Below are 8,881 nucleotides of genomic sequence, written 5' to 3'. Positions count from 1 at the left end.
CCAATGCCCTGGATAATAGGGTATAGGGTAAAGCATATACAAAGACTGAATGGTAGGAAGGGTCTAGGTTATGAAGGTCCTTGAACAGCTAAGAGAAGATTTTCTATTTTATCCTTGAAATGATAGGGAGCCAGTAGAATTCATTGAACAAAGAGGTGACAGGGTCAGACTTGTACTTTAGGAAGAATACTTTGACAGCCCACATAGAGGATGGACTGAAGTAGGCAGAGACTTGAGACAAGAAGACCAATCTAAAATCTTATACATTAGTCCAAACATTAAGTGATGAGGGTCTATTCCAGGGTGGTGGCAGTGTGAGAGCAAAGAGCAAATGTATGAGATATATTATGAAGGCAAAATTGTCAAGATTTGGCAATAGATTGGATATTATGTGGGGAAGGTGAGAGAGTGAAGAGTGAAGAATAACACCTAGATGGTGGTGCCCTTAACACTAATGGAAGAATTCAGAATTGGAGGGTGGAGAAGCATTTATAGGACAAGATAATGAGTTCAGTTTTGGATGTGCTGAGTTTAAGATGTCTCCAGGATATAAAAGGTCAGAGGTTAGTGCTGGATAATTAGATCTGAAAATTGTTAGAATAAATATGACTATTAAATCTTTGAGAGATGATGAGATCCCCATATGAAATACTATAAAAGGAAATGAGAATGGGGCCCAATGAACTGAATGAAAATTCACTTAAAAGAGAGGACTGGTCATAAAGGTGAGAAGAGAATCCAAATAAAGTAGTCATAGATACCTAAAGAAAAGGGATGATTGACAGTGTCAAAGTCTGAAGAGAAGTCAGAAGTAAGGATTGAGGAAAAGTTATTAGATTTGTAAATTAAGAGATTGTTGATAACTTTGGAGGGAGGAGTTTCAGTTGAATGATGAAGTAGAAAGCCAGACTGCAGTGATTTAAGAGAATGAGAGGAAAAGAAGTGAGGGAATTGATTGTAGAGATGATTCTCTAAGAGTTTAGCCACAGAAGGGACGAGAGACATGGAACAATAACCAGTGGGGGTGGTGGTGAATGGGATCAAATGAATATTTTTGAGGCTTGTGGAAATATTGATTACTTGTAGGCTGTTGTTGGTCCCTTATTTTTGAAGAGGACCATGACATTGGGGTGATGTCATGAATTGAATTTTTTAAGTGAGGGTGGGCTGTGCAAGCCACCAACCTCACTCTCTCCTCCCATCTGGGTCCAGTGGCAAGATATGTATCAGGAAAACTGGAGATAGTCCTGGAGGTTTTTGAGGCAATTGGAGTTGTGACTTGCCCAGGGTCACACAGCTAGTAAGTATCTGAGGTGAGATTTGAACTCAGGTCCTCCCAACTTCAGGGCTAGTGCTCTATCTGGACTGTGCCACTCAGCTGCCCCCTTACCTGTAGGCAGTAGGGGAGAAAACAACCAATAGAAAGGAAGATATTCAATATAAGTACAAGAGTGTAGATAGAAAGACAACCTGCTGCAGAAGATGAGATGGAATGAGATCACCTGTGCATGAAGGAAGGTTGGTCTTGTCAAGGAGAATGGTCACTTTTTCATGTGAGACAGGAATAAAGGAGAAAATAATTACAAAAGGTATTTTGATTATATGCATTGAGGACAATAGAAGAACAGACAGAGAACTCAGTGAATGGTGTCAATTTTTTAGTGAAATATGATGCAAGGTTCCTACCTGAGAGAATGGAGGCAAGACTGGCATGGGAGGTATGAAGAAGGAGAAAATTGGTTGGAAATGCCACATTGCTGAGTAGGATTATAAGTTAATTAGGGAGATATAAAAAGACTGTAGTAACATGGTAGGAACCCAGTTCATATTATATAGCATATATTTGCAGTGGTCTCAGGCAGCCTAGTTTTGTGATTTTCACCAGCTTGAGTAAGTAGCATTATGGACAAAGAGCAGCGTTGTTATAAAACACACACTGTAGCTTTTACATCTCTGACCTCTCAGTTTTTCTTCAATCTTTTGACAATAAAGTCTTACCTGGATGCCAAGCTGTATACCTCATATTTGAGGTGTTTAAGACTGAGTTGTTTCTTTTCTCTCCTCTGATACAAGTTAGTGTGTGAAGTCATATTTGACTTGAACTTATATTTGACACTTTCTTTAGGACATCCGGTCAATGACCATATTCTGCCGAATTCTTCTTTATGCCATTTCTCTTGTTCAGCCATTTCCCCCCTCCATTCCTGTGGTCATAACTCTAGGCAAGACCCTACTGCTACTTAGAAGTCAAACAACGTTAAAGGACTTTAATACTTCCCTGTCTCCATATTCTTTTCCCTCAAACCCATTCTATTCTGGACAGTGAAAATCTTTTTCAAAGGTCTTTTTTCTTATCACTTCTATCCTTTTCTCAGAAGACTACAATGGCTCCCAAGTGCCTCTTGAATCCACTTCCCTTCTAATCAAGACCATATAAAACCCTCATCAATTATTTTCTTCTTATTTCACTTTTCCCATCTTCCCCTGCACTTTGGCATCAACAGACAAGCTTGATATAAATTTCCTGGGGGCACAATCACTTGGGCCTGTTAATGGCCTAAAATGAGTTTCTAAAGCTGGGATCTAGGTCTTCTTTTCTTATATCCAGTACTTCAGATTCCTTTCAGTGATTTTGTGGTGCCATCCATCATGACAATCAAAGTATCATTCAGGAAACAGGTTCTATGGAAACCTCACTGGTTTCTGCCTTTCAAGTTTTCAAAGAGTAGAAAAGAAGTTTCCGAGTTGTGAGTTTATGAATTTGGATTCTGGGATATGTAAAAATGACCATGAGTTCTGAAGTATCATAGGAAAAAGCAGACTTCCAACCAATAAATTAAATGATTGAGATGGTGATATATTATTATTGATAGTATGAATACCTTCTGTAACTACCTGAAAAACACAAAACTAAAATGAATAGATGTATGTTATACCTCGTTCTCACTCATGTTCTGGGCTCCACTATGACCTACCTGATTTGTCTCTCAAATGAATCTTAGGATACCCCTTAGCAACTCTTATCTCACAAAATTCAATATGTCTGGAAATATATGCTTATGCTGCTCCAAACCAAGTTATAGCTTATTTTCTCATTCAATATGTTGATGGACAATCACCTTTCCAAATGATTCTTATATGATTTTGGTCATTACTCTGATGGATCAAGCAATACCCACATTTCTATATTCATAAGTTTTGTAATGGATACATTGACATGTTTCAGTCCATGTCTCTGATGGATTTTCTAAATTGTATCTTTCATACTTGTTCCTTTAAATTACAAAGTCCTGGAGGAAATGGACTGTTTCTTCTATGTCCATTGTAATTATGATAGTTTTCATACATAATAGGAGCTAAAGAAATGATAGTTCTCTCTGTCTCTATCTAGCTCCCCGCCTCCCCCCCCCCACCATGCATGCTTTCAGCCTCTTCCAGTCAGTGGAGTGCCTGCTAGCACATGCTTCAATGTAAAGATGGCTAAGTCTAAGAACCACACCACCCACAACCAATTGAGAAAATGGCACAGAAATGCCATCAAGAGACTTACATCACAGAGATACAAGTCTCTGAAAGGGATTGTCCCCAAGTTTCCGAGAAGTGCTTTGATAAGAAACACAACAAGAAGGGGCTTAAGAATATGCAGGCCAACAATGCCAAAGCCATCAAGGCAAGATCAGAGGCCATCAAGGCCCTGAGCACCAAGGTCTCTAAGCTTCTCAGGCCCAACATCCCCAAGGCCAGTGTCTGAGGTGCTGGCCACAAAATGGACAACAAGTATCCAGGCCTTAGGGTCAGCACCAAATGCCCAGGCCCAGGATCACGAAGTCTGACTCTAATGTTGTCAGAATCATTGACCCCAAGATCACCAAGTATGATGCCAAGGTCAGTAAGTCTGATCCAAAGGCTACTAAATCTGGCCCCAAGGCCACCAAGTCTGATCCCAAGGCTGCCAAGACCACCAAGTCTGACACTAAGTTCAGCAAGTCCAATGCCAAGGCAACTATGTTTGATCCCAAGGCCACAAAGCCCAGTGATTCCAAGGCTGCTAAGCCTGCTAAGTCCAAACTCAAAGATACTGGTGCTAAGACTGCTAGTCTCAAGACTTCAAAATAGATGCTTAAGGACAGAAGGACTTATTTAAATCCTAAATCACCATTTTTTCTCAGTCTGGGTGTGGTTATTCACTATTTTGTACAAATAAAGGAAATGGCGATTCATTAAAAAAAAAAGAAATGATAGGATATCACAATTAGAGGGGACCTCATAGGCCATCTAGTCCAAAATGTAATTGAATGAGAATTCTATCAACAATATACCTGACAAGGGGTCATTTTAAAGCTTTCCCTTATAGAGGGATGGATCTGGATCTGGACCCTCCAGCTAATGTTAAACTTTCCTTTATCTTCTCTGCTTGGCTTGAACTCCAAGGAACATGATTCAGGGAAAAGTTGATAACCTGAATTCTCATCATCATATTGTTTGATTCACATTTTTTCAATATCTTCCAAACTCCTTCAGCCTCATCTCTCCTCTGATTGTGGAGCTGGAGGGCTGGAGGATGAAGCACAAAATTCCTGCGAAAGATTTCCTTTGTCAAGGACAAGATCTCTATTCTTCCACTAAAACAACACTTTCCATATGTAGTTCAACTTGCTTTGAATTCCAAGGAATATGATGCCCCCGTGCAAAGTGCTACCTGGTTACTCCAATCCACCTTTCCATCTTGCTTTTGTGTATTATCTTCCCCCATTAGATTATAAACTCCTTGAGAGCAGGGGCTGTCTTTCTTTGTCTTGTGTCCCCAGGGCTTAAGACAGTGCCTGGCACCAAGTAGCTGCATAATAAATGTTTATTGAATTGAATGGAATGTTTCAGCTGTTGCTGGAAGAACTCCAAAATAGGATACCTTAAGAAAGCCTCTAATTATTGGGAAGATTTTCCTTACATCAAATCTGTTTTCCTTTTCACAACTTCTACCTACTGTAACTTGTTCTACCCTCTGAAGCTAAATAGAAAAGGTCCAATCTTCTATGTAAAAAGCAGACATTCTTAAATTATATTACATCAAAGTCATTCCCCATCCTGGTTACCTAGGATCTTGCCAAAATATGTTACCTAGAAATGGACACAATATTCAAGGTTTAAGTAGTATCAGAGAGTGTGTAGCAGCAGGATTATCACTACTGTAGTCCTGGACATCACCTTAGTAGGTAGTTCATCTGGGCCATGTGACTTGATCTAATTAAGGTAGGATAGGGACCTACTTACTATTTCCTAATTTATCTTTTGTACCAAATTCCTATTAGAGTTTTCTATTTTTTCCAGTCAAAATATTATTCTCCTTGGAAAACAGAAGCAAAATAGGAGGTAACTAATTGCTTTCTCATCACCATCAGTTACCTTTGTTGCATCTGCTGCAAGGGGAAGTCCTAGGACCTTCACTCAACCACCTCTTTCCCTAACCAATTCAATTCAATAAAGGTTTATTAAGTACCTACTCTGGGACAGGTACTGTGTTAAATGTTGAGGATACAAGAAGAAAGAAAGGAAGAAAGAAAGGAAGAAAGAAAGGAAGAAAGAAAGGAAGAAAGAAAGGAAGAAAGAAAGAAAGAAAGAAAGAAAGAAAGAAAGAAAGAAAGAAAGAAAGAAAGAAAGAAAGGAAGGAAGGAAGGAAGGAAGGAAGGAAGGAAGGAAGGAAGGAAGGAAGGAAGGAAGGAAGGAAGGAAGGAAGGAAGGAAGGAAGGAAGGAAGGAAGGAAGGAAGGAAGGAAGGAAGGAAGGAAGGAAGGAAGGAAGGAAGGAAGGAAGGAAGGAAGGAAGGAGGGAGGGAGGGAAGGAAGGAAGGAGGGAAGGAGGGAAGGAAGGAAGGTCCCTAACCTTGAGGAGCTTACAATCTAACGAGAGAATATGGCACACAAAATAAAACTGGAAGGGGAAGACAACAGAAAGTATCTGGCATGGAAACATCATGTTTCATGGATTTGAAACCAAGCAGAAATGCAGATGGGAAGTGGAGTGAGCTGCAAAGTGTAGTTTCTGCCCTCTATTCAGGAAAAGTTCAGTGGAGTTAGTGCTCCACTCACCAGCCCTCCAATCAGATGTTTACAAAAACAGAGCTATACAAAATCTTTATTATTTGTTGTTCTTAGCTTTTCTCACCAGCAAAGAAGTCATTTTTCACAAATAAATGAACAAAAATTACTTGTATTTCACACTTTTGTGGTAGATTTATAATATGTTTGCCAAAAACCTAATTTGACCATATTTCTAAAGCACTGTGATAATCTATTGCCTGCCTTTGCCTATATCTTTTGTACATAGGTGGTTTGGGGTTTTTTTTGCTTTTTTCTTCAATAAAGTCATATATTACATCATTTGTAAGCTTTCTGGATTAAGCTGTTTTCAAGAAGGGAAGAGGAAGGCATAGAAATGCAAAGACAGATTGGCAGATAGATGCTTAATTTTTGGTAGATTTATGTCCAGACATATTGTGTAAGTACCTGTGGCTACCAACAGAAAAATCACAGTGAGCTGCATTTGCAGAAAACACCTAAACCTATGTTGCAGACCTGCTCTGTGTGCCCATGTTTTTTTTTTCTTTTTTAATTATATTTTTAATTTATGGAATAAAACAAACATTTCCATAACAAAGTATAATAAAAAGATGATTATACATGAAACTGCAAAGTTACTATGCACAACTTGCTATTCCTTTCAAATACACAACACAATTATCATGTAAATTTCTTTTTTCTTTTTTTTCCTTTTCTACCCGACCCTAGAGATGGCTAAAATTAGACACGAATAATTGTGTGTGTGTGTGTGTGTGTATATATATATATATATATATATATATATATATATATATATATATATATATATATGTATGTATACACATATATATATATATATACATATATATGTTAATATCAATATCTAACAATCAGCTATATCTATCATCTGTCTTCTATATGTACTTCCATTTATCAGTTCTTTCTCTGGATGCAAATAGGGTTTTTTTTTTTTTTCCGGGCAATGAGGGTTAAGTGACTTGCCCAGGGTCACACAGCTAGTAAGTGTCAAGTGTCTGAGGCCGGATTTGAACTCAGGTACTCCTGAATCCAGGGCCGGTGCTTATCCACTGCACCACCTAGCCACCCCAAGGGTCTTTCTTAATATGTTCTTTATAGTTAATTTGGGTATTAATAATAGAATAACTTACTCAAAACTATTCTTAAAACAATATTGCTGTTATTGTATACACCGTTCTTTTGGTTCTGATCATTTCTCTCTTTGTTTCATACAACTCCATGTTTTGCTAAAATCGTTGTGCTTATCATTTCTTATAGCACATAAGTATTCCATCACAACTATACACTGCAAATTATTCAGCTATTCCCAAGTTGACAGGCATCTCCTCAGTTTCTATTTCTTTGTCACTATTTGTACTGTTTTTAAAAATTTAATTTATCAACCCACCAACAAGGATTTATTAAGTATCTACTAAATGTCTATCTGTTGAGGCAGCTACATTGATAGGTGGATTTGAAATTATTAAGACTTGCATTCAAATCCAGTCTTAGACAATTACTAACTGTCTGACCCTGGGGAAGTCTCAACCTCTATGAGCATGTTTCCTCAACTGTAGAAGTAGATAATAATAATCGCATCTCCCTTCAGGCTTGTTGTGAGGAACAAATGAGATAACATGTAAAGGGCTTTGCTATACAAATGCCAGCTATTATTATGTACCTGGTAGTGTGCTAGGTGAACAAGACTCAAAGACAGGAAGCACAGGAGTAGGAGAATAAAACCTAAAAGGCAATTGGCCAAAAAATTAGTAAAAAAATAGATTTTCCCTCAAGTAATTAAAATTTTATTAAATACCTTGAAGTTTTCCAATTGTATATTATACATAATAGAAACATGAACTTAAAAAAATCTACACACCCCCAAAACAACAACATCTGTGTGAAGCTACAGAAAGAGTCCTACCTAGTAAAGAGAATGCCATTGTTAGATAAGAATCCCAATGTTAGAATACCATTTTTTCTACTGTGTGATCTTTGATAAGTCGTTTTTGTGACCTATCTCATAGGGTGGATATGAGGATTGGGAAAGATTATTTTTGTAAAATGCTTTCTGACAGCAAAGTTCTATGTAGATTTTGACAATTATTGTAACTGAGCTCTCACAAGATACCTAGAGTTTTCCTTGCTTATTATCACCAAAGATAAATTTCCAGTCATTTGTAAAGTCAGTACACTTGTGCAGTCTGGTTTATGACTATTGAATGAATGAAACTGCCGTATAAATTAAAGAAAACCAGATTTTTACAAACAACAGAGACCATATATAATTATATGTCAATAAAGGAGTCTATACAGTGCTTCCAGAGATCTATGATTTCATCTGTGTGAATCTTTCCTCAACCACTGTAGGCCTTAACTCCTCAGTATACAGTTTAATGATTTGCTGTGACCATGGGGTGAGGGGGGACGGGAATTATCACCTGGTGGCCAACTTTCTTTTTTTTTCATTTTATCAGACCTTTTTTTTTCAAATTACATGTAAAGTTAGCTTTCAATATTCACTTTTGAAAGATTTTGAGTTCCAAATGTTTCTCCCACCCTCCCTTTCCTCCACTCTACCAAAGGCAGCTAGCAATCTAATATAGGTTTTACATTACAATCATGTTAAACATATTTCCACATTATTCATGTTATAAGAGAAGAGTCAGAACAAAAGAAAAATAAATGCAAGAAAAAACAACAAGAATAACAAAATTATGTTTCAATCTGCATTCAGACTACATATTTCTTTTTTTCTGTTTGTGACCAGCATTTTCTTTCATGAGTCTTCTGTGATTGTCTTGGATC

General features: G+C 37.6%; 1 pseudogene; it reads left to right on the top strand.

Moving 5' to 3' along the window:
- The first annotated feature begins 3,476 nt into the window (after positions 1 to 3,476).
- Positions 3,477 to 4,116, top strand: LOC122746340 (annotated as a pseudogene).
- Positions 4,117 to 8,881: the final 4,765 nt, after the last annotated feature.

Source organism: Dromiciops gliroides, chromosome 3 (assembly GCF_019393635.1).
Source record: "Dromiciops gliroides isolate mDroGli1 chromosome 3, mDroGli1.pri, whole genome shotgun sequence".
NCBI classification, from domain to species: Eukaryota; Metazoa; Chordata; class Mammalia; order Microbiotheria; family Microbiotheriidae; genus Dromiciops; species Dromiciops gliroides.
This window is presented reverse-complemented; position numbering and strand designations above follow the sequence as displayed.